Raw genomic sequence first — 27,667 nt, forward strand, 5'->3', positions numbered from 1 at the left:
TAGTTTCAGTTACTCAAGGACAGCTTGACGCTCTGAACAGCTTTCTCATCTGTCCACGTTTGCTCTTTCCATCCTTCTTCAACAGCATCAATGCTATCCCCTTTTCAGCTCCCTTCAGTTCCAAGAAAACATCATGCTGGACTTAAAATGTTAACAACTGTATGGCTTCTGCCTGACTTGCTGAGTTTCTTCAGCACTTTCTGTTCTTGTGTCAAGATCCTCTTACAAGGTCCTGCTTTCATTTCCCACTTCTCCCTCATCCCATATTACTTCTGATTTACAAACTGCACATAGTCTGAGCTTGCACCACACACCATTTGTTCTTCCCTTCAAACAGCAAACCTCAGCCCCCCCACACCCACACTCACACCCACACCCACACCCACACATACCCCACCCCCATGCACTAGCTTCATCTCTGGTTGTTCTCCTTTGCATCTTTCTCCTCTCAGATATACAAAAACTGATTTGGTTTGATTTATTGTTGCATGTACCAAGATACAGTGAAAAGGTACTGCTTTGTGTGATAACAAAACAAGTCATACCTTACGTAGTAACAACAAGGATTGGTGAGGGCAGAGGGTGGACGTGATCTATATGGACTTCACTAAGGCATTCGAAAAGGTTTACCGATGGGCGACTCGTTAACAACGTTAGATCTCATGGAATACAGGGAGAACTAGCCATTTGGATACAGAACTGGCTCAAAGGTAGAAGACAGAGGGTTGTGGTAGAGGGTTGTTTTTCACACTGGAGGCCTGTGACCAGTGGAGTGCCACAAGGATCAGTGCTGGGTCTATTACTTTTTGTCATTTATATAAATGATTTGGATGCGAGCATAAGGGGTACAGTTAGTAAGTTTGCAGATGACACCAAAGTTGGAGGTATAATGGACAGCGAAGAAGGTTACCTCAGATTACAACAGGATCTGGACCAGATGGGCCAATGGGCTGAGAAGTGGCAGATGGAGTTTAATTTAGATAAATGTGAGGTGCTGCATTTTGGGAAAGCAAATCTTAGCAGGACTTATACACTGAATGGTAAGGTCCTAGGGAGTGTTGCTGAACAAAGAGACCTTGGAGTGCAGGTTCTTGGTTCCTGGAAATTGCAGTCACAGACAGAATAGTGAAGAAGGTGTTTGGTATGCTTATGGGAAGAAGCTGTTGTTAAATCTGTCAGTACATATTTTCAAACTTTTGTATCTTTTGCCCGATGGAAGAGCATGCAAGAGAGTATAACTCATGTGGGAGGGGTCTTTGATTATGTTGGCTGCTCTCCTGAGACAATGGGAAGTGTCAGTGAAGTCCCTGGATAGAAGGCTGGTGATCATGCTGGACTGGGCTGTGTTCACACCTCTCTAATTTCTTGCGGTCTTGGGAAGATCAGTTGCCATATCAAGCTGTGATGCATCTAGATAGGATGCTTTCTATGGTTCATCTATAAAAACTGGTAAATGTGATTGTGGACAATTTGCTTCACCTTCTGAGGAAGTAGAGGCATTGGTGTGCTTTCTTGACTGTAGCATCAATATCGATGGACCAGGTAGATCATTGTGATATTCACTCCTTAGAACTTGAAGCTCTCAAGCATCTCCACCCCAGCACCACAGGGGCATGTCCTTCACTCCACTTCCAGAAGTTGATGACCAGCGCCTTTGCTTTGCTGACTTTGAGGGAGAGATTGTTGTCTTTACACTGTGCCACTAAGCTGTCTATCTCTTTCCTGTACTCTGTCTCATCATGGTTTGAGATCCCAACCCAATATGATGGTGTCATTAGCAAAGCTGAATTTGTCCACACAGTCATGAGTGTACAAGAGTATAATAAGGGGCTTAAGTATGCAGTCTTCTGGGGCAGTGGTGTTGAGCTCTGGAGGCTTTAAATACCTAAGAGGTACATGAGGTGCTGTTCCTTCAGCTTGCTCTGGGCTTTGCTGAAACACTGTAGCAGACCTAGGATGTGAATATTCTCATGAGAGCAAGGTCTCTCCAGCATCTCCAGTATTTGCTTTGATTGTAAGAGGATCTTGTACTATTTCAGCATTACCATCCAGAGGCCTGATATATGCCCATTTCAAATTTAGTTATTTCAGACACATACTGCAAAGTTAATGCATGAGAAGGCAAAAAAAGAGGCTGATTAAACTTTAACTTCTGTCCTTGTGTTGCTGAGCTGGGGAATGATTTGCTAGGGTAAGGACGATAAGATCTAAGGACTGTTCGCCGAGCTGGGAATGTGTGTTGCAGAGGTTTCGTCCCCTGTCTAGGTGACATCCTCAGTGCTTGGGAGCCTCCTGTGAAGCGCTTCTGTGATCTTTCCTCCGGCATTTGTAGTGGTTTGAATCTGCCGCTTCCGGTTGTCAGTTCCAGCTGTCTGTTGCAGTGGCCGGTATATTGGGTCCAGGTCGATGTGCTTATTGATTGAATCTTTGGATGAGTGCTATGCCTCTAGGAATTCCCTGGCTGTTCTCTGTTTGGCTTGTCCTATAATAGTAGTGTTGTCCCAGTCGAATTCATGTTGTTTGTCATCTGCATGCGTGGCTACTAAGGATAGCTGGTCGTCTCGTTTCGTGGCTAGTTGGTGTTCGTGGATGCGGATCGTTAGCTGTCTTCCTGTTTGTCCTATGTAGTGTTTTGTGCAGTCCTTGCATAGGATTTTGTACACTACATTGGTTTTGCTCATACTGGGTATCGGGTCCTTTGTTCTGGTGAGTTGTTGTCAGAGAGTGGCTGTTGGTTTGTGTGCTGTTATGAGTCCTAGGGGTCGCAGTAGTCTGGCTGTTAGTTCGGAAATGCTCTTGATGTATGGTAACGTGGCTAGTCCTTTGGGTTGTGGCATGTCCTCGTTCCGTTGTCTTTCCCTTAGGCATCTGTTGATAAAATTGCGGGGGTATCCGTTTTTGGCGAATACATTGTATAGGTGTTCTTCTTCCTCTTTTTGCAGTTCTGGTGTACTGCAGTGTGTTGTGGCCCTTTTGAACAGTGTCTTGATGCAACTTCTTTTGTGTGTGTTGGGGTGGTTGCTTTTGTAGTTCAGCTAACGATCCACATCCACGAACACCAACTAGCCACAAAACGACACGACCAGCTATCCTTAGTAGCCACATACGCAGATGACAAGCAACATGAATTCGACTGGGACAACACTACTATTATAGGACAAGCCAAACAGAACAGCCAGGGAATTCCTAAAGGCATGGTACTCATCCACAGATTCAATCAATAAGCACATCGACCTGGACCCAATATACCGGCCACTGCAACGGACAGCTGGAACTGATAACCAGAAGCAGCAGATTCAAACCACTACAAATGCCAGAGGAAAGATCACAGAAGCGCTTCACAGGAGGCTCCCAAGCACCGAGGATGTCACCTAGACAGGGGACGAAACATCTGCAACACAAATTCCCAGCTCAGCAAACAGAACCACAACAATGAGCACCCGAGCTACAAATCTTTTCACAAACTTTGAACATCTAAGGACATTTAAAAAAATCAATCACATTGCTGTGGATCAGTAGTCACATGTCATCTGGACAAGATAAGGGCAATAGATTTCCTTTTGGGACCCAGGACGAGATGAGTTTTTACAGCAAGCAATAGTTTCATGATCATCATGCTGATATTAGTGTTCGATTCCAAATTTTAATGACGAGCAATCAGGGTGGGTGGAACCACAGGAGCAGGAATAAGTCATCCAGCCTGCCCTGCTATTCAGTGGTTGATCAAACATTTCAATACCTATTACTCATCCCATCCCCAAAACCTTGTGTCATTAGTAATCCAAAATCTATCAATCTCAACCTTAAACATTGGCAAAGACAGAGCCCTCTGTGGTAGAGAATGCCAAAGGTTCACAATCCAGAGTAAAAGGAATTCTCCCAACCACAGGCCTACAGCAAGATGTTTCCTCTAATTGGATGGTATAGAACCAGGGGGCATAATTTAAAAGTAAAGGGGATGCAAATGCCAGCTCCCTAGAGGACAAAGTGGTACCAACCAGTGTCAACATCATTCTACCAATGAAGGTGAGCCAAACAGCCATGCTGCAGCCTCTGTCCTCACACTGCATTGGTGCACGCAGCAAGCAACAGTGTTAGGGAAATGCAAATGGATGATCAATTGATATTTGTGTGTAGTATGGCAGGATTTCATTTATAGATTTGCATGGCATGTTTATTTGGGATTTTGTTTTATTTTTACATTATGGCTGAATGGATGTTATAATGTCAGAAGTCACACAACGCCAGATTATAGTCCAACAGATTTATTTAAAATCATGAGTTTTAGAGTGCTGATCCTTTATTCATCGGATGAAGGAGCAGTGCTCTGAAAGCTAGTGCTTCCAAATACACCTGTTGGACTATAACCTGGTGTCGTGGGATTTATTTTTACTTTGTCCACACCAGTCCAACACTGGCACCTCCAAATCGTCTCCATATCAGGAATGTTATAATGGTCAGGGACAGAGGGAGATATAGTCATGGGACACTAGTAGTGAAGAATTGAACTGTGTTTGCAGTTGGATAGTGACTTTTCACAGACATCCCTCCCAGAAAGGGATTGATTAGATTTCCACCTCTCTTCCTCTTCCTCCTCCTCCTCCTGATGCTTCCACTTGTCAGCAGCTTGCTGGTTGGTTGGGAGCAAATGTTATTGCAGCCTCATAACAGCAAGGTTGTGCAGCTGTAACAAACCATGCCGTCACAACCTCTTTCCATGTTCGGGTCCAAGGGCCTACTTGGTCTACCCTAGTAGAACAAAACTACTTGCAAGCCTTACTGAGAAAAGGCTCTTGTCTTAAACAAGATACAGTTCATTGCAAGCTAGCTCAAGTTACATTAAGTTAAACTTTGTGGATAAGATAATTGGGAGACCTGTGGGCGAAGGCTTTCACCTGCAAATCCTAAGATGATCTGTCTTTCCCTACCCCAATCCTTATGACCGCATCAGGGCAAGGGGAGCTTAATGCAGTTTTCAACATTATCATTTTTAGAACCATTATTTTAGAAAGTACATATGTGTTGAAGTCATTAAGGTGGTAGATCAGGCTAAGATTATATTTGTAAACTGTACAGAATACTGTTTTATTAACAGAGGCTTAGAGTAAAAGAACAAAAGCTTATGTTGAACTTGTACATATCACTAGTTCACCCTCAAGCAGAGTTTTGTGTTTCCGACACCGCACTTTGGGAAGGATGTAAAGCCATTAGATAGTGTGGAGAGATGACCAACATCAGTTATGAAGATACTTTGGGGAATTTATTAATGTTTTCCAAAGAGAAAAGAGCACTGAAAGTTTTCATGTAGGTGTTAAAAATTATGAGTGTGCTGGACTGGAGACTGGATAAGGAGAAATTGATCCCTCTCGTGTAAGCATTAACATCAAGAAGGCACAGATATAAAGCAAAATTTCTATGAGTAAAAAGATTTTCATACAGCAGGTGGTTAAGATTTGGAATGCATAGTCTGAGAAGGTGTTGGTGACAGGTTCAAATCAGGCTTTCAAAATGGAATTTGAGTGTAATCTGGAAAGAGAATAATGTGCAGTATTACAGGGAGAAGGTGGGGAAATTCCACTTTTTTTTGGGGAGTGAGGGGGCAAGGTACATATTTGAAGAGCCAGTCAAGACTCAATAGATCAAATGGGCCCTTTACATATCATAAATATTTAACGAATCTGTGGTCAACTTTGACTTTATAAGACAAATAAAAGGTTACCTTTTGAGTTCAACAAACACAGACTTGTTTGAGTTGTATTTGCATCAGATCTGTTATAAGTTTCTGAATAGAATATCCATTTGCACTTACCTGTAACACTTTAATCTCCAACCTAAAAGTTATATCTCTGAAACCAAAAATTACATCTCTAAAACAGAATCAAATAGTCGTAACATCTATTAGTGTTTAATGATCCTTTAAATAGTAATGATGGAAGGTTTTACCAGCTGATGGTTACACATACAGTTGTATGTAATTAGAATGTATTGTCAGTGAAGTGCAGAGCTCCAAAGTGTCAGTGTTGGCATCATATCAGAATTTCACACTGATAGACATTATGGTCTGCCGACTTCCACAGGATGCTAATTGCAAGCATGATAATGACATAATGGCATCTTGCATGACTCTCACAAAAAGTATATGTGCAGCACAAATGTCATCTGTCAGTATTATTGTAATGCACAAAGTTTGTGCTGTGGATCTGAATATTGAGCACTTTGTTTTTAATATGGACAGATTTTAAAAATCTGTTGAATGCTCAATGCATTAATACATTCCCAATTTAATTCCTCATGTAGCTTTCACCTTGATGTATTTACTGAATAACAGTTCCGGCATGCATGCTCTATCAGTTTATTTTATGTTTACTTTCTGGCTTTAATATCAAAGATGTAGTGCTGCCCTCAAAGCTTATGTAAAATATAAAGGCTACTTTGCTGGCTTTGAGCTTTAGATGCTATTGCTCAATGACTGTGTAGAGACTGTTCTGCTCAGCTCACAATCTGAGTTATATTGAGCAATATCAGGCAATATTGCAGGCCGTCAAGCTGAAGCAAAGTCAAAGAGGAACATCACACAATGTGGTCCTCAGTATGGCTTACCAGATGACAGCTTGTTATGTTTATAGGATTCGATAGACAAAGAAAAATCATTTAAAATGGGTGAAATTTTGTCAAAGAAATCCCCTTAAAAAACTGCAAAAACTGTTTGTCTTATGCTGTATGAAATTGCAATAACACCTCTTGGTTAACAATTTCCTGAAAATTGCTTTTACCATCAATGCTAAATGATGTCCGCCTCTTCCATTCTTCTTGCTCACTTTACTAGCATCCTGTTCCACTAATGGAACTGAACCGCAATGATATATTTATTGTTTTAGGAATGAGAGAAAGCAATCTCATATTACGGGTGTTCATCTTCCTTAGCAAAGTGTATTTTTTCCACATTCATTACACAAGGGGCTTGTAAATAGATCGGAACTGGATGAAAAAACTGAGGTAACTGAAAGCCCCCTTAGGAGAGGAGGCTTTTGCAATTTTTAAAGTATGTCTGTACATACATTCCCTTTAAAAAGTGGCATTTCCTGTTCTATCCATGTACGATGTCTGAATAATCAATCAAATTTAATTGCAGCATTTCTGCCATTACCTTTCATTTAATTGAGTTCTTTTTTAGATAACCATGATAGAATGAGCAATAACATTGAAATAAATTCCTCACATCAAATGGCCCATAATTTTTCAAGCTAATTTTACTCAATCTAGCCCCACCAACAACCTAAATGTTCCATTAAGCACCATTCATTTAAATCAGAAGGTAGGCTGAACATAACTGTTCACACTTGATTTATCCTGAATAATAGGAGATCTTCCATTCAGCTAATTTTCTTTTCCTGTATTGGTAGGAGAATTATGTCAGTTATTCAGAGATTACAGAAGTGCAATCAAAAACCCAGGGCATGCCATAGTCTGCATGTCTAAAAATTGAGCAGTTTTCAATTGAAGCTTGAGACTGGATTTAAACCATAAAACGCATCACCACTTATTTATAATTGTGAAAACTTTTGAAGTATAGAATTGTGGATGTAGTAAAGAACTATTGAACAAATTGTTGAGCAAAGGTAAGTAATTTGTGAAAATCTGTTTTGTTGAGAAAAGATGGTTTCGGACAAATAGAATCAATTTTGTGATATTGGGTCTTACTGTAATTTTGGATAAATTGTTCAGGACTGATTTTGGTCTTGGTTAATATGGTAACTGCGTATTTCCTATTATGTTGTTGAAGCATTTGTGTGCATCATCACTTTAACCACACAGTTTCCACTTTCAGAAAAATAATACACAGGGATCTGGTTAATATTAAACTTTAGACCCCTAGGCAATTTTAACCCTAAATTGCAGAAGTCATGTACAGTTCTTCCAGTGATGGCTAGATCCAGTGAAGGCCATATTTTAACCATGTGCATGTGGACGGGTTTTGAATGAGATGAAATTTTATCCCTGGTGTGGGAAGGATAGTAGCTGAAATAAGGTTCAAGTAAATTTCAGTTATTCTTTCTTAAGGTTCTTTAGTATTTGTACACTTTACATCTTAACACATTTAGATTCTCAATTTCCAGGTAACATTCTAATCTCTATTTTTCTCAAGTGTATGGGATATCCTCGCTTAGTGTCATTGCACATTAACATTGATCTCCAGTTAATGACCTGAATGTGTATTTCTTTGCTACTGATTCACATAAAGTCATGGTAAATCTGTACGTTCCCATATAAATTCTTCGTGGCTGCTGTGAATGTTGGGGTTTGGCTGATGTGGAAGCAAGCAATCTTAAGAGGAATCAGTATTGGAAACTGCTCAAATTTTTATTTGTGCTGGGCCAGGTTGTAATGGTCTGCAATGATCCTTTTTAAGGCCACTGGTTAATCATTCACCAGCTGTACAATGTGAACCACGGAAAATAGCAGTTCCAGCCCATCACCACCTTGTTTATCTTAGATTGTAGAAACATTGTGCATTAATTTAACCTACTTAGGGATCCTTTGTGACAACTTGAAGAGGCAAAGACCAATTTGATGAAGAAAACCCTGACAATGTACATTGGTCAAATGAACCCAAACATTAACTATGCAGTGAATTGTCACAGGCAGATCCAGAGAGACTAGAGAAATAAATTGCAATAGTCACTGGAAAAATTCTTTAAAAGCCCTACATCAAAAAACTCTTCAGAAGATATTGCAAAGTGTACTTAATGGCCTTTCAAAAAACCCACAAAATCCCCCTTTGTCGCCTGCCAACAAATTTTCCAATCTCCTGTAAAACCACCATTGCCCCTCATCCATTCCCTGAAGTGAGTCAAGGCTTTATAACTCAATGCACACTAAAAGTTGATTCTCTCTTAGCCTTTGCTCTTTGGAATAGATGTATTGTTGATTTTTTTTTCTAGTTTCTTAACTTTAAAATGTTAATATACACATTGATATAGAAATATATATTCCCAAAGCCTTCCACCAAGAATGTAACCCCATTTATAACAACATATCTATGTTTCGCATACTGTCATTTTGCATAAAAGCATATTCTCCAAGAACCAATTAACACATTAACCACAATGGTATTGTGAGTCCATCTATGTCAACTAGACTGCAGCAGTTTAAGAAGGCAGACAGCTTAAGGGCAGATAGGGGACAGGCACTAATTGTCAACCCTGTTGGTGACACTTCTATCCCATGATAGAAGTTTTAAAAATTCATTTGTCGATTATATACTCATCCATAATGTTTTATTATTGTCTTCTTGTAATTTATTCCAGTTCTCTCCAGTGTTAGTTATTACTCCCAATTTAATATCGCTGAGAATTTAGAAATTGTAGTGTGCCAAAATCTAAGGCATTAGTGTACATTATGAACAAAATTGGTTCTACACTGATCCTTGAGCGACCTGATTTCCTTTCTTCTGCCACTCTGAAAAGCAATCCTTCACCCGCTGCTTTGTGTATCTCAGCCAGCTAGCAGTCTATTCTGTTTCTTGCTCCTGATTCAGCAGACTCTGACCTTATTTATTTATGAATTGTGTTTTATGTTATTAACAATATTTTTATATCTTGATGTATTACATTTACTACATTACCCTTGTCAATTCTAATACCGATTCAAACAAATTCAATGAAGTTGATCAAGCAAGCCTTTGAATATTGAGACACGATGACTTTATTGCTTATTTTGGTTTCTATATATTTCTCCATTTTATCCTACAGTAGAGATTTCATTAAATTTCCAACCACCAGTGATACTTTTACACTTATTAATACCTTTTAAACTTTTTCTCTCAGCTTTCCACGTGGTAGTCAGTCTGATGCTGCTTAGTGTAAGACCTTGGCTCAATCTACCAATTTACTTTCTTCTATGTGTGAGCCTAGTCCTGCGTGTTCTTTTAAATGAAGCACTAGGAGAAGATATTCAGTCTCACACTCTTGATTTATTTTAACAGTAAGTGGACAAAGCATTCAGAGCTCTGGGTCTAACCCTTTTTTCCCTGAGCAACTACCACGTGTGCCAGTTCAAAAAGTAAGACCTCGTTCTGTCCCTGCCCCAGTCTTTTATACAATAAAAAACGTCATACACACACTGAGGTAGAATTATCTTCTCATTGGCTGTTGATCTGACTCCATTCTCTGCCTCCTCGCATTCCCGGATGTCCGACCTCACGTGAACTTCTTTTGCCCGCGAAACGGAACGTCACGTGACCGCCTCGCACTCTTCCGGGCGCGAAACGGAACGTCACGTGAGCGCCTCGCACTCATCCAGGCGCGAAACAGAACGTCATGTGACCGCCTCACACTCTTCTGAGCGCGAAACGGAATGTCACATGACTGCCTCCTGCGTGTGTTAAACAGCGTCTCCACAGGCTTCTGACTGCTGCAGAGATTCACAGTCGCAGCCAGCCTTCAGTTTTTTTTTGTAAGCCATATATTTACAAGTCCCCCTTTTGGTCTCATAAAAATGAGAACAACCAACCAACCAGTTCTATACATCACATTCGCTCTCCGATGCATAGTCTTCCCCTCTTGCCAAAGCCATGGTTTCCGTCTCCATCTGTGACATCTGATAGGACGGGGGAGCCTTTCCTTCAATTGCTGTGATAATTACCCTGTTTAACAAAGATCTAATACAGGGAATACAACAACATCCACATAACACTAACACAATAATCATACCACCGAGGGACATAAACACAGAGGCAATTAATCCTTTCCATTTCCCAAACCACGAGTCAAAAATACCTCCTAAAGGGTTGTCAATACCGGAATGTTCATGTATTTCTTCAGACAAAGATCTTAGACCCTCCAGGGCTCTGGTTACCGAGCCGTCAGGTGCCGTATTATTGGGGATAAACGTACAGCATTGGTCCCCGAACATAGAGCACACTCCCCCCTTCTCTGCTAACAACATATCTAAAGCCATTCTATTTTGGACTGTCATCAATGAAGTCGCTGCCAATTGTTCAGAAAGTCCGGCCACCGCATCTCTAGTTGTATTAGCTAGCCTAAGGACATTGTAATGTACATAATTAATTCGGTCAACGTTTTTATTCGGCGTAACTGGGAATAGAACACTGATAATTGGGAGATTCTCAAATCCTGCTGCTATCTGGTCTGCCAATTTATATTCATCAGGTACCCCGCGGGGAACACCTATTGCATCTATGTAAGTGGTTGAGCCGGATGTGACATCAAACAAATCCCTACAAATTAGTGTATATGGATTCATTCCCTGTCGTCGTTCTCCTAAAAGAAATAAGGGTACTCCTAACCTGACCATTTCACAGGTTCCAGACCAATCTGGAGGTAGACTAATATGCAGTGTTCTACCTCCACAGTACCAAAAAAGATCAACTCTGGCAGCCGGTTACATTAATTGTATCCTGACACCAGTCAGCAGGCATCTCTCCCAAGATTATATTAGACCTTCGAACAAAACACGTATAATTGTTGGCCCTTGGTGTAAACACTGGAGGTAACGTGGAATTCTTTACAGGTGGAAAAATATCACTTAATGTGGTACAATTTGGAGGGTCCGCCTGCATAGTGAGGGCCATCATACAATGAAATCCTATTGGGTCTATATTTGGGAACAATGGAGCTGGGGTAGTAAACAGGGTTGGTCTTGCCGAAGAACACGCGACGCAATTACTCATATTCATCAAAATTGCTGTCGCTGTCATCCAGTCCAGCCACAAGTTCTTATCCCCATACCCGGTAGCTAATTTAATAATATCCCTTCTCGTAAGATTGTTGTGGTCTATTACCACAACTCCTGAACTTGGTTCTACCTCCATGCTTGTATTTTCAGTTTGTGGCTGGCGCATAGGAGGGTCCAGTAAGGTTACCTTCACTAATCCCATGGTATCCACACCAGATTGATCTACACCTATTACAAGATAAAAACTTCTGTCATCACTCCCACAGTAAATCTGTATCTCTTTTGGACTAGGATTAATGTCAAATTTCTTCAGGGTTAACAAAAGTGGATTTCTTAACTCTGAAGAATGATCTAGTTGCCCCTTCGCCAGGCTTACATGACCTCGATGTTCCATCTATTATCCAAAAGTGACGACCTCTTGGGGTTCCAACCCCCCCCCATCCATGTTAATACATTATCCCACGATGGGCATGGGTCATAATAAATGGCATAGAAGCAAAGATATACATCATAATCCAGCTCCCTGTATCTTGACCACAATCAATTACTTGGCATAAATCAAACTGGTATGTGGTACCATGATTCCTATCATGTCTGATATGTACCTGGCTCCTCGCCTCCCTTAAACATTTATCTGCCTCTTGTCCTGTTGATCTTTTATTCCTGAACCTTCCTCCCTCGCCTGTGTGTTTGTCCCTCGTGGTTAATACTCCTATTAACAGTAGCATAACACTTATACATAAAACAATAACAAAGACTCCCAACCTCCACAGCCTAAAGTAATGTGGGCTGGTTACAAAAATAGACATTATATCCCTCACACAACTTTGCTTAGAAATTTTTAGGACCTCTCCCTCCTTTTTCCAGAACCTCCTTCCTACAAACATTAGAAGTTTAAAACCCTTCTACTCTTTTTCTGTTCTTATTTGTTCTAGAGTTCTCGTTGACGGTCCCGTAGCTGCACACTGGCTCCAATGGTACCAGTTTTCTCCTTTCCCCTGTCATCTGACCGCATGCGATGTCCTCTCCACCACCTTATAAGGTCCTGTCCACCTCGGCTCCAACCACTTCCGTTTGATGACCTTCAGCAGGACCCAGTCTGTGGTAGATGGCGTCTGAGTCTGTAGTTCCCCCTTTTCCGATCCAACCTGTTTGGAGAAAGCTGACACCAGAGCTGTTAGTTAGTCATAATAAGGTTTGTACCTTAGAGAGGCTCCTCCCCCCTCTAAGATCTGTACTACCGCTCCTGGTCCCGGGAACTGCTGCCCTGTTGTTAACTCATACGGAGTGAACCCAGTAATAGAGCTTACTGAGCTTCTAATGGACATTAAAGCTAAAGGTAGGGCATCCACCCAGCTTAACTTTGTTTGTGCACACACTTTTCCTATTTTTTCTTTTATGGACCGATTCATTCTTTCCACTTTTCCCTGTGACTGAGGATGATACACTGTCCCAAACGCATGTTTCAGTCCTAAAGCTGCTTCAACTTCTTGCAGGTCTTTGTTCTTGAAATGTGTGCCATTATCTGACCTGACTCTCTTTGGAAACCCATGCGTTGGAATATATTGGTTTATCAAGAATTTAATCACTTTCTGGCCAACCAGTGTATGCATCCACTGCTACCAAAAGGTACCGGTATCCGTTTCCTCTCTCTATCATGTCAGTGTAGTCAATCACTATTTCCTGACCTGGCATTCTTGGGAGAGGGAATTTTCCCTCGTGTGGTTTCACTGTTGGTCTCACATTGTATTCTGTACATGTTCTACATTCCCTGATATACTTTTCAATCATTGCTGGCAAGAACGGATGCCACCAATGTGTCAGATACCTCTGCATCTGTGTTTTTCCACAATGAGTCAATCCATGAGCCTCCTGAAGCATGGAAGCTATCAAACCTGGGGGTAGGACTGGTCTACCATCCGGCGACCTCCAAATCCCTTCTGACTCTGTGGCCCCTCTCTCTCTTCATACTGTCAATTCCTGAGGAGAGGCTTTCTGCTGCTCTTTGATTAACACATTCGCCTCACAGGCAGGCAGCAGGTCGTACACTGTTCTCTCTGTTTGCATCATTATATACTGTGGTGTATACCCTGCTGCTTTCTTTGCTGCTAAATCTGCTTCCTGATTGCCCTTCGCTACTACTGTGTCTGCTTTATCATGTCCTCTACACTTGACCACTGCCACTTCTGCAGGTTTCATTAGAGCCTCCGCTAATCTTTTCATATCTTTTTCATGTTTAATTGGGGTTTTTGCTGCTGTTAAAAATCCTGCCCTGATCCATTGACTGAGTTCGACCTGTATGGCCCCTACCACATATGCAGAGTCGGTGTAGATATTTACTTTTTTTCCCTCTGACCATTCCAACGCAGCTATCATTGCCTGTAGTTCAGCCAACTGGGCTGATTCTTTGCCTGTCACTTTTCCTGTCAACACTTCCTCAAATCCCTCACTTGTCCATCGCACCACTGCATAGGCTGCTTTAAGTCCTTCAGTTGGATGCCTGTAGTAACAACCATCTGTGAACAGCACTTCTTCTGGGTCTACTACTGGAACTGCCTGTAAATCTGCCCTAACTTTGGTATCTCTCTGTACCCTTTCCTCACACATGTGTGGCTCTCCTTCTCCCATGTTATCAGCCATGTTAATTCCTTCATGTGTAAAAATTATATGTGGTGCATTCAAAATTTTCTCTAACCTGGTTTGCCGCAGTGATGTCATCGTAAAGGCCGTTGAGTTCACATAGGCCACTATACTATGTGTCGTCAGTACTGTTAATGAATAGCCCATGACTATATGTGCCACCTTTTGGAGAATTTTTGCTACCCCTGCTGCATGTCTTGTACATGGTGGGTGTTTGTCCTCTATTGGGTCAAGGGTAACACTTACATACATCAGCACCTGCCTGGCTCCCCCTTTTTTCTGAAAAAGAACACCATTTATCGTGTGTAATTTTTCAGAAATATCGAGGAAAAATGTCTCTTTGTAATCCGGGACCGCTAAATCAGCAGCCCGCGTTAGTGCCTGTTTAAGAGAGATGAAACTTTCGTCTGCCTCCATGGTCCACTGCAAATGGGCCGACAAATTTCTCATGCCTTGCTCATATACCATGGCCCTCAGAGGGAAAGTGAGCTCCCCATATGATGCAACGAATTGTCTACTGTACCCTGCCAACCCAAGAAATGAGAGTATGTCTTTTACAGTGACTGGTTTGGTATGATGCAGAATGGAGGATCTATGGGACAGAGACACACCTGTTCCCTTAGCAGAAATAATTCTACCCAAAAAAGACACCGTTTGTCTTCAGCATTGCAATTTAACCCGTGAAACTTTGAAACCGACACTATACAGGTGAAACAGCAACGACTTTGTGGCTTCCAAATAAGAAACTTGGTCGGGTGCTGCCAAAAGAATGTCATCCACATATTGGATCAATACCACCCCTTTTGGGACCGTCAGACTCTTGAGCTGCTGTTTCAATACCTGATTAAACACCCCAGGTGACAAAATAAACCCTTGAGGGACCCTTGTATAACGTAATTGTTGGCCTTTGTAAGTAAACGAAAAAATGTCCCTCAAATGATCAGCTAGGGGCAAACAGAAAAACACGTTGGCCAGATCAATGCACGAGAACAACTTATGGTCAGGTGTCAGCACAGACATCGCAGTGTATGGGTTTGGGACTGGAACTGTTGGAGTAGAAACGACACTATTAATCCATCTCAGATCATGCGCCATCCTATATTTGCCTGTATTCTGCTTCTCTACAGGTTAGATAGGAGTGTTCCAGGCTGACTGGGAGGGTTCCAGCACCCCTGCTGCTAACAATCCTTCAATTGTGTCGGCGATGCCGGCTTCAGCCTCTGGTTTATGTGAATATTGTCTCTGCCAAATCGGAGTATGGTCTATTAAATCAATCGTAATTGGTGTGACGTATTTGCAGTAACCAACATCCGTTGAACTTGCTGACCACAAGGTATCTGGTAGAGTGTCAAGCATCACTGCAGCCTGGGGATGGTCTGTTTTTTCCCTACCATGAAACCTTTCAATCTGCCTGTGTTCCAGCAGTACCTTTTCAGTTGTTCTGTACATAATTCTATAGGCTTCCTCTGGTGGGGAATATTGTAAACCGGGTAACTGAGTCCACATCCAGTCTGTCACCACCATCAAGCGTTTGGACATAGGCCCCAGATCCTTGGCCTGATATTCTGCATGCACGGCCAATGTGACATGAGGTATGGCTTCTTCAGACATCTCATACCATTCCAACTGTTCTGTGGTTAATTCAACCACAGCCGCCACACCTTCTTTTCCGAGCAAAATGCAACTGGAGGAAATCTCCCATTGAGTCCCTTCTAGATGCTGATAAAATGCATACTAATATATTTCATTATCATCTCTATCATAATATAAGGTAACATGGAGGGGATCTGCAGGAGGAGCATAGGGATGCAGCATCTGAACCCAGGGTCGCCATTGGTTGTATACAGACTGTATGCCGTTATTCTGCCCATTTTCGGGTTCAAGCAGTCCCCAGTATATATCTGCCCACTGCCCTTCTGCCGTTGGTGATATGTCCGGTGATAGCATCATTTGGGATCCAGAGTGTATCATTGTCATAGAACAGTTGACAGATGGCCATTTGGAAAGGTCACTACCAGTCTGTCTGGTCCGCACAGAACCGAGACCCCACATCTCACCAGCAAATCACGTCCCATCAAATTCACGGGGCATGCAGGTGATAAAATATACTGGTGATGAAAAGTCTGTCTGGCCACTGATGTGATCAGTGGCGATGTCAAAGGCAGATTTTCTGGTTTACCCGAGAACCCTACTAACTCAACGCTCGGGGATGACATGCTTGACCGAGGTATATCACAAGTGATGGTGGAAAATCTTGCACCTGTGTCAACCAAAAAAGACAGATTCTTGTCCATTACCCTCATTTGCATATAGGGGTCTGCCAACCCCACATGCCCCTGGGTTCTCGGGCCCCGTCAATATTCACACCCCTGCCCTTCTGGCATCGTTTGGGGGTACTGTCCTTGCACCGGGGCTACAGCTGCATTTGGGACTTGACATGGCTGAACAGCCTGTTGGACAGGAGGCTGACTTGTACGGACATACTGTCCTCGCATCAATCCCGGGCCTCCCTGGGGTCCCCACAACAGGGGACAATTTCTTCTCCAATGCCCGGGTTGGCCACATTCAAAACAGGTGTTGGATGGCTGACCTCTGAATCCCCCACGGCCCCTTCCTCTACTACGTATTCCTCCTGGAACACCCATAGGCCTGCCCCCATATTGGGGGTAGGATGACACCCAATCAAATGTTGGGTCTGAACTTGGCAAGTTGCTTTGTGGGGACGATCGCTGAACCATCTGACTAGTTGTCTTTTGGGAGGCCTTCTTTATATCACTAGCCTTCCTCCTAGCCTCATCAAGCTGTAACTTCAACAACTGCACTTGAGCGGACTCATTACTCTGTTTATCTTCATCCTGTTTCGTCTTGTAACGCTTCATTTGGTGCGTCAAATGTTTCTCCCACTGTTCTGTAGAACAACCTGGGATATCGGGATTACTTTCCATTGCCTCTTTTACTTCCTTAGGCATCCCTGCCATAACAGCATTCCTAAATAATGTGGTCTGTAGCTGACCCGACCCTGGATGGCTCCCCGCAGTATCTGTCCACGTGTCCTTCCACCTAGACAAAAAGGTAGACATATCCTCACCCTCCTTCATTGTGAAGGTGAGTGAGTGCATCGCTCCCGGTGGAATCGGGAATCTCTCCCTCATTGCCCTTCCCACACAGGTAGCATGCTGCGCAAATGGGTCTGAATCAGGTAATAAGGTGGTCCCCGCAGACACTTCAATCTGCTGTATTTCCCACATACTCAATTGCTTACCCAACAATGCTCTCCAGTCACCCATAGCTAACTTGTAACCTAATGTATATTGGGAAAATTTAGTCATCCAGGGCCCACCTCCCTCCATGGGTGGGGGCATTTTATCCAGGATGCAATTCATATCAGTATATGTGAAAGGCTGATAAACATTCCCCAGATAAGAGCCTCTGTAAATCAACGGATTTGGTGGTGCTGATACTTTATAGGTTGTCGTAATGTGTCTCTTTGACGCAGGTTGTAACTTGATTCAGGTAGAGACTTCAGTAAAGGGCCATGTTTGGTATGCATTGTGAGTGAGCCTTTCAAAGTGACTGGATAGGTGTTTGGATCATCATCTGTCAGGGATTCTTCATCCTCAATATCTATACTACTTCTGGACTCCTCCCCATCCAATCTCTCTCTATCCCGTTCTTCCCTTAAATCTCTCCGTCTTCTCTCTGAGAACCCATCATCCAATAACTGACCTGAATCATGTAACCTTCCCTTCTTCTCATTCTCAGCACTATACGGTGTCGAGTGAGCCTCTGGCTCCTGTACTGCTAAACATCTCCCCTGTTTTGGCTGTTCTTTATTTCTACTATGCATCATCATCACCCTATTCGACTCCTCCACTTCCTTAACCCTCTGATCAACCTCTAATGTTAACTTTTCTACTTTTCTGATACTTTCTTCTAAAGCTTCCACTAGTCTCTGTTTTACTACGTTATACTCTCTTGTTCCTACTTCTTGCACATCTAACACCCCTTCTTGAACATACATAAGTGGCATTTGTATTACAGGATATGGGGGTGGTGATTGTACCACAGGCAATTTAGGATATAATGGCGCAGATGGTCCTGCCTTCTCTTTCTCCTTTGTCAATTCTATTGCAGAGGTACCACCTACTCTCTTTTGTAATGTTTCTACTGCCATACAGGCTAACGTCATATTATGCAGGTGAATCCTCCTCTCTTCTTTTTCCTCACCTTCTTTTGTCCACTTTCTTCTATGTAATATGGACCCTTCTTTTCCCTTCATATGCTGTTCTACTTCTAATTTAGCTTGCTCTTCTACTTTTCCCAAAAACAGTGACAATTTCTTCCTCTCCTCATCCTTAGGGACTTTGCCCTGTTTCTGTAATTCCTCCCAAATCTTATCATATTTCTCCATCATTGTTTTTTGTTTGTTCCTTGCAAGCCCACTGACTAACTGACTTCTGGCTTTACCCCACTGCTGTTTTACAGGCAACATTAAATCGGAAGAACACCCTCCGTATTCTTCACACTCTTTATCAAACTCCCCTTCCATTTTATGTATTCTTTGTTTCAATCCTCCCGTCCAGTAGTCTGTTGGTTTAGATATAAATATAATCAAGCAACCAACCCAATTCTCTCACTGACACACCACGTCTGTCTTCAAAACACTACTGACTTTTATACTACCCTCCGTAGATTCCCCAATATAATTCTTAAAACTTACAACACAATCATAAACCAAAATTTGTGAGCGTTGCTTTTATGAGATCCTGCTCAATGGACTTTAAACCTCCTCATCCATACGTACCTTGTTGCTTTTATGAGGACTCTAACCCCAAGGGACTTTAAACCCATACGTACTATAATCAATACTTTGTCCACTTACTCTTACTAGGACACTTGCAGTATAATGACAACAATCAATTTAGTATTTCCAATTGCAGAACTTCGATATAAACAGGCGTCTGCTCACCTTTTGTTTTATGCGGTGCCGCTTGTTGTTGTCATCAAACGTCAGTCGTCCGTTATTTCTATTTTTCTCTCTTTATGTCACTTCTCCGTCTTCATCACGTCGGGGTCACCAAATTGTAAGACCTTGGCTCAATCTACCAATTTACTTTCTTCTATGTGTGAGCCTAGTCCTGCATGTTCTTTTAAATGAAGCACTAGGAGAAGATATTCAGTCTCACACTCTTGATTTATTTTAACAGTAAATGGACAAAGCATTCAGAGCTCTGGGCCTAACCCTTTTTTCCCTGAGCAACTACCACATGTGCCAGTTCAAAAAGTAAGACCTTGTTCTGTCCCTGCCCCAGTCTTTTATACAATAAAAAACGTCATGCACACACTGAGGTAGAATTATCTTCTCATTGGCTGTTGATCTGACTCCATTCTCCGCTTCCTCGCATTCCCGGATGTCCGACCCCATGTGAGCTTCTTTTGCCAGCGAAACGGATCATCACGTGACCTCCTTGGCCCACTTCCGGGGCGCGAAACGGAACGTCACGTGACCGCCTCGCACTCTTCCGGGCGCAAAACGGAACGTCACGTGACCACCTTGCACTCTTCCGGGCGCGAAACGGAACGTCACGTGACCGCCTCGCACTCGTCCGGGCGCGAAACGGAACGTCACGTGACCGCCTCGCACTCGTCCGGGCGTGAAACGGAACGTCATGTGACCACTTCGCACTCTTCTGAGCGCGAAACGGAATGTCACTTGACTGCCTCCTGTGTGTGTTAAACAGCGTCTTCACAGGCTTCTGACTGCTGCAGAGTTTCACAGTCGCAGCCAGCCTTCAGTTTTTTTTTGTAAGCCATATATTTACATTGGCTAGTGGGAAAATGGAAGGATACAACAGATCAACAAACAGGGAGAGATCAGTCAAGGTTCTCGTGGGGATGGAGGGTAGTGGAAGAGATTGTGGGTGGATAAGGAAGATGGTGCTTCTAAGGGAGAATGTTGGTGGTCATAAGGAACAAGATGGTGTTCAGGTTCTCTGACTGTGATGGACGGTTAGAGGAGGGTAAAATTGATCGCAGTAGTTCATTGGTAAGTTTAATAAGCTAGATAGAAATACTCCAATTCCTTCAAGTTCACAAGCAGAGCTGTAAAGGCACTTACCTTGATCAACTGTTTTTATCTCTTACTTGCTGACGTTTTCTGGGCATGGAGTATTGACTGCCAATGTTTGAAAGTATGAACATGGTAAAAATAGAGGCATAGAACTTCCTTAAAAGAAGTCAATGCCAGATCAGCTTCTTGCAAAGCGATTGGTTACAAGCTTTCCTCCCTACTTCATTAAAACTGGAATTATCACTTTGAGCAGATTGCATTCCTGTTTCAGATTTGTAACATGTTTACCCCCTGTAGAGCAAAATATTTCTTCAGATTCAAATTTTGACCCCCTTGACATTAGATGGAACAAGCAAAAAGGCATATTTTAAAGAATGAAATAGAGGAGACAAAGAAGCTAAGGGAGGGCATTCCAAAGCATAGGGCCTTGGCAGATATAGGCACTACCACCAATGATAGAGCTACCAGGGATGCGAAGAGTCTAAAATTGAAGGAGCATTACAATCTTAGTGGGCTCTGAGTCTGGAGGAGATTAGATAGATAGGGAAGGACAAAGGTGAGGAAATATGAAAACATAGATAAATTTTAAAGTTGGGGCACTACTTAGCTGGGAGCTGAAGCAACTTAATGAACAAAAGAATGGTGGGTAAATGGAATTTGTGGTAGGATACTTGGAGCAGAACTTGGATAATTACAAGTTTACTGAAGGGAGAGCATTGGAGGTCAGCCAGTTTTGTGTTGGAATAGTGAAACCTAGGAGGTAAAAGGTATGGTTCAGAGTTTCAATAGCAACTGTAGAGTAGATGAAAAACTGAGCCTTGTTGCCATGTGGAGTCTGAGCTTTGGACAGTGTCATCAAGGGGAAGTGTGTAAGTAAGAAGTAGGAAGGAAAACAAGAATCAAAATCAATGATGTGGGAGCAGTAGGTGAAGCTATTTCATTTGATATCCAATCTGTAATTTGATAGATAAGAATAGAACCATGTGAGTGCCTCTGGAGAAGGTGGTGTGTGCAACTGTGTCAATGTTTTCAGACAGTCATGAACAATAAGAAGGTTACTACGTAAGCTGTCATTTGTGACTTTGATAAAAGCCTTTTCTGTGTCATGGTCAGGGGCGGAACCTTTTTGGAAGAATTCTGGGAGAAATGGGCACATATATGTGAGACATTGAATCGATTCATGTGGAAGAATTCTTGTTCATGAGCAAAGATAAAGATTAATTTGACTGCAAATGATTAGTCAGAAAAGTACATTATTCATGAGATTTCAGAAATGGGTGAGATTTGCATACATTGACAGCATTAAATTATAAGCTCAGTCAAGATGACTATTTAAAAGAGCTTGTCTTTCCTTTATAAAAATTATAATTGCAAATACCTAAAATATATCAAAGTCATAGCTGTCAAAAACTAAACAGCATTAGGTTATGAATCAGGTTCCACTACTTAGTTTACCAGTCAGTACATCACTTCAGTTGGAGTTAATAACATTGCTTGTAAGCAGTGATATCCTGCGATATCCTTACCTCAATAGTAGTATCCTCTGATTTATGTTGACATTTGTTTGCTTTGTTCAATAAAAAGAATAAAAGAAAAGTGGTCGCAGTGGACAAGCCCTAGTTCAGGAACCTTAATCCGCTGCCATCTTGATGATGCATTTCTCATAAGACAATGTGCACGATCCAGGTATTAATCTGGTAACCCTCCACTTAATTGTTTCCAATATATTTACCCTTTTGTTAAATAAGGATACCAATTCAGTACATAATACTCTATCAGTGGTTTTGCCAATGCTTCATATAATTGAAGCATGACCTTAATATTGTGTGCAATGTCCTTCAAATACATATTTTATTAGCTTGCCTCATTTTTTGCTGTACTTGCATATTAACCTTCTGCAGTTCATGCACTAAGACACCCAGATTTATCTGTATCTCAGAATTCTGCAATGTCTCACTATTTAGATAATATGCTTCTTTCTATTCATCCTGTCAAAATTAACAATTTCACATTTCACAACAATATACTCCAATTGCCAAAACTAGTCCACTCATTTAAGTTATCTATATATTTTTGCAACCTTCTTTTGAAGAGGACATAACTTACCTTCCTACATATTTTTGTGCCATCAGCAAAGTTAGCAACCATGTTTTTAATCCCTTCAGGGAGGAGAAAGTGAGGGTTGCAGATGCTGGAGATCAGATTGGAGAGTGGGTGATGGAAAAGCACAGCAGGTCAGGCAGCATCCAAGGAGCAGGAGAATTGATGTTTCTGATTGAACATTCCTGATGAAGGGCTTATGCCTGAAAATAGATTCTCCTGCTCCTTGGATGCTGCATGGCCTGCTGAGTTTTTCCAGTATCACACTCTTGATTTTAATCCCTTCATCCAAGTTATTAAAATGGATGGTAAAACGAATCTGTGAAGACCCTGAAAGAAGCCAAAGACAAGTAAATAGGTCAGTATTGCAGGAAGTGAGGGTTGATAGCCCACAAATAGTATTTGCTTTATGCAGTTGAGCCAGGTTAGAACCCAGGAAACAAACTGAGCATAGTGCTGGCTTAATGAAGCTCACTGTTTGTGAAACCTGCAGTCTTCAGGAATCCAGGGGAGTGTAATCTCAGGAAAGAAAGATGTCACCATAATGTGAGCAATCATTGTAGCAATCAGTTTGTGTGGGTTTTTCAGTGAATTTTAAGGCTGCATTATTGAAAGTGAAGAATTGTAACCCTCTGTGAAGCTTTAATGAGTTTTGTTGACCTACATTATCACTAAGGTCTGAGGGAGATTGCTGCAATATCTGTGGGGCTTGTTTGATTGCATTTGCTATTTGAGGTGTTTGACCATAATCTTTACCCCATGTCTGTATCCTTATGTTTGGAATATTAGGATCAAAGTCTAACTTTGCCACAATCCACACCTAATTTTGTTAATATTCTTTGCGTTCATGTTTAAATTCTATTTGTGATGAAGCAGTTATTCTTTACTGATGAAAGAAGCCTGGCTTAATTATTCTTAATGCTAACCAGATACAGCATAAAACTGTTAAAACTGGTGATAATTGGCTATATTATCACTCTAGTAAAGTATAAAATTTGTTATGATGGGTGAGGAGACTGACTAGGAAGGAAGTGGTGCACCTTTCCAACCTGTTGTTACATATTTGATACAATAGTGGATTTATGTACTTGTAATTTAGTATTTAAAAGTTAAAGTATTTCTACATTCTGTTTTCTCCAAGCTCCAGAATCCTTTGATCTGTTTGGCACAACTGATATTAAATATTACAGGTAGCATTATTTCACCCTCTATGTCTTTGTAACATGATTATTTATTCCTCTTACTTTAAAACTTTTTGATTCTGCTATTGTTCAATGCTGCTACAATCCTGTTCTCTTAAAGCTTTTCGTTACTTCTATAAATAGCATAAAATAGAAATTTTGATATATTTTCCTTTCTTAGAACTCTATAATAAATAAAACTCCATTACTGTATTGCTAACTTTCATGTTTTTGGATTCAAAATCTGAGGCTTCCCATCTTTCCACAGGCAAAATGGATGATTTCCTGCCTTTCACGGCCTAATAAACAATATCTGTTCTTTCTATAATTTTCTTAATGAAATCTGTGTCACTGGCCTTAATACATTCTTCTTATTTGAATCCTAGTTTAAATGATGGATCTCCCACTCTTATCATGCAATCAAAAGTATTCTCTCTGTTATATTCTGCCTGCTTTAACTATTGGATTGCCCGTTTTGTCATTTTAATTTTGCTTTGCAACATTCCCAATACTATGACCTGATTATAAAATGCTTTTGTGGTATTTGATTTCCCTATTGTGGCAATGCGTCTTGGTATAGAGGCATAGAGTCATAAAGCACAGAAACAGACCCTTCGGTCCAGCACGTCAATGCCGTCCTAATTTCCTAAACTCTACTGGTCCCGTTTGCCCGCATTGGCCCAAATCCCTCTAAACATTTCATATTCATGACCCTGTCTTTTAAGTGTTGCAACTGTACCTGTATCTACTACTGCCTCTGGAATGTCAGTCCACCTACAAACCACCTCTGTGTGAAAAGGTTGCCTCTCGGGTCCCTTTTAAATCTTTCTCCTCTCACCTTCAAATTATGCCCTCTAGGTTTGAACTCCTCTGCTCTAGGGAAAAAGACCCTTGCTATTCACCTTAACTATGCCCATCATGATTTTATAAGCCTCTATAAGGCCACCCCTCAACCTTCCACACTCCAGTAAAAAAAAGCCCCAACCCTGTCCAAACTCATTATACCTCAAATCCTCCAGCTCCGGTAACATCCTTTTTTTTGCACTTGTGTCTGCTCATTATAACAGTGAGACTCATTGTGAACAATAAGTACACATTTTAGTGGATCATTCATTTAAAGTTTATCCCTTTGCCCAGCGGGGATTTTTAATTTAACTCATGGAGCTCTGATACATTTCATTCCTAACCTAACCTCAAGCTGGGGATGCTCCTACACATCCTTGCACCCCAGTGGCATCTTTTACTGTCAGATAGGACTAGTGCAGAAACTTTTCAATCCTCACTGCTTTTCCTTTCCAGGTCTGTTGTAAAGGTTTTAGTCCCAACTGCTGTTTCTCGGTTATTGGTCTTTCCACAAATTCTTGCTGACTCTTTGATCAAGTGTTTGCAATTGTTGACTATGGCAGTAGTTCTTAAAGTAACAGAATCTTTAAACTGTAAACTCGCTTCTGAGTCCATGGATTTCTTTTTAACCATTATATCTTGTGGTATCAAACAATGATGTTCACTGCTAATCACCATATGCTGTTTGTGGGTGGAACAATGTTAGCACTTATCCTTTTTTTTTCCTGAATGGATCTAAGGGAGCGATTGGTTTACAGTGACAAAGGTTCGACTGCTGCTAAGTTTTAACAAGAAGATTCTGTTGTTGTAACAAGATGTAGTTTATTACATATAGCAACTAGGTACAAGTAACTTCTAATATTGTTAGATACTATTATGAGAAGATGAGTGGTCTGCAGTCAAAGAGATTCTAACATGTTCCACCTTATCAATACCCAAGTTAGTGTGGTACCATCTGATTAGACAAAGCAGGAGTCTAGTCAAATTGCCACTAAATGCTCCAGGTAGTTAGATCTGCCATACAACCTATCCCCCTTGGAGAGGTTTGTGCAGGAAAACACCTTTGACCACAAGACCATCATGCATACTCTTTGACTCTGATCTCCAGCATCTGCAGTCTTCACTTTCTGCTAATGGTCAGCATGTGACATGCTTGAAGCACTATGTGAAAAGGAGATGGCAGATCCTATTGAACTATTTCTTGAGCAGACTATCAAGGTCTGTCAAAGCAGAATGTCTGATCACTTGAATGTACTAACAAGCACCAAGACATAACTTGACAAATTCTAACCTTCCCATCAGATATTTCTACATGACCAAAATCTCACCCTGCCACATGTTGCCATCATGCTGACTGTGCTGGAGAGGAGACTGTTGCCACCTCTTGCAAAGAAGGACTGGAGAGAAATACAGCAGTTTTTGATCAAGGCTCATTCCAAGCAGCTGCTTTACACCGGACTCTACTCTACAGGATGTTCCTAGGGATATACAGCGAGACAAACATCAACTCCAGCTGGAGGACTACAAACTCAGTGACAGATACTCTTTAGTCTTACAATGCAAAGCTTCTGATCTTGCACTGCAAAGAGTTGACCTCAACTGAATTTTGAAAATGGGCACATTTCAAAGTCCAAGACTATATGCTGAGTGATGCACTAAAGCTTGGAGCACCACCACACAGGCACAATAGGTCCAAGGTCACTTGCTGAAGCCTGTCAGGCATAGTATACCAAGGAGGTAGAAATAGCTCTTGTAGTGCAATGGTAATGCCCCTACCTCTGAACCAGAAGGCCTGGTTCAAGTCTGACTTGCTCCAGGGGTGTGTACTGACATCTCAGAATAGATTGATTAGAAAATACCAAGGGAGTAGAAATTGTAGAACTATATCTTGGGCTGTACATTTTACAAATAACTTATATCTGTCAAGAGTATTAAAATAGTAATGAGGCACCTCAGTGTGGGACATGGTGCAAGGAGAAAGGTTTGTTCCTTCTATTCTTTTCAATTTGAAATGTTTGCCCTCAGACAGTGTTCCTGATATGTGAATTGTAAGCATTAAATCAAATATATTGAGGCATCTAAATGTAGAACATGTTGTATTGGATTTGAAGCTGAATTTTATTGAAAATTCTTTAATGTTTAAACTAAAATGTTTTGCAATGTATTTTTTGTCACAAATTTTATGATTAAAGTATATATTTTGAAATAAATCAGATTGGGTGAAACTTAATGCAATCTCCAAAATAAACTCTCTCGAAGTTATAGGCTTAAACAAGCAGGACTTCCCTCACTGGGAGGGAGATTCACCCTTGGGAGGTGCCCACTAATCTGATTGGTTGGCTGCTCCAGTACTGCAGGAACGAACAGAAAGAAGAGACAATGGCTTCCTAGAAAGGCAATTCCTGCGTTTTAAGGCAGCGAGGAAACAAGGCGCGTGGGAAGCAGGGAGAGCTCGGTGGGAGGCTGTGTTTTGGAGGACAGGTAACAGAAGGATGGGTGGGGTGATATCTTGATAGTAGTGGCCCCAAAGCATGCAAGGCAACTCCCTCCCACCACCACATTAGGTGTTCCCCACTCCCTTTTACAGCTAGGCAGTAATAAAACAGCTCATTGTGTTTGGCTCACACTGCGTATTATCAGATCAGTATGATTACTAATAAGCCAAGCTGACCTTAAATTATTTATTTCAATATGGCAAATGGACAGCTAATTTTGGCACCTATCCATCCATTATATTGTGGGGATAAGCTCAAGAGGGGGTCGGCCTTACTTCCTGACCTATTATATACAGACACCTCCCCACAGTAACTATGCCTGTTAGAGGCACATAAAGTCCAGCTGAGTTTGCATTTTAACATTTACAGTTTTCTGAGTCAGAGGCACAGTTGATGAATTTGGAAGCATTTTAAAAATGATAAGAACCATCTTATTTATTTTTACTACTTGGGATGACAGCAGGTTCCACAAATTTGTCCATCTGAACATCTAAACTAAATTAATTACAATCTTTTTACTAAATTTATTTAATTGTTTTCCTTAACTTTTCAATGTTCCTTGGTAGTTGGCCTCATTTTTGACTTTAAACATGGCTACAAAGTAATTTCCTTTATTTATGATTAATCTGCCTTTGCTAGGT

At 41.4% G+C, this 27,667-nt stretch overlaps 1 protein-coding gene across 11 annotated transcripts in view; it reads left to right on the plus strand.

The window, feature by feature from the left end:
- The window catches only part of jakmip3 (Janus kinase and microtubule interacting protein 3), a 383,498-nt gene that overhangs the window by 316,797 nt on the left and 39,034 nt on the right, over window positions 1-27,667 (plus strand). The window contains exon 24 of one of the 11 annotated variants that reach the window (XM_072557645.1): window positions 25,834-26,658. The exons of the other annotated variants lie outside the window; for them this stretch is intronic. The gene's annotated coding sequence lies outside the window, so the exon portion shown is untranslated. Of the gene's footprint in view, window positions 1-25,833; window positions 26,659-27,667 lie in introns of those variants that run through there. 11 annotated transcript variants of the gene reach the window in all.

The sequence above is a fragment of the Chiloscyllium punctatum genome, chromosome 38, assembly GCF_047496795.1.
Source record: "Chiloscyllium punctatum isolate Juve2018m chromosome 38, sChiPun1.3, whole genome shotgun sequence".
Classification (NCBI taxonomy): Eukaryota; Metazoa; Chordata; class Chondrichthyes; order Orectolobiformes; family Hemiscylliidae; genus Chiloscyllium; species Chiloscyllium punctatum.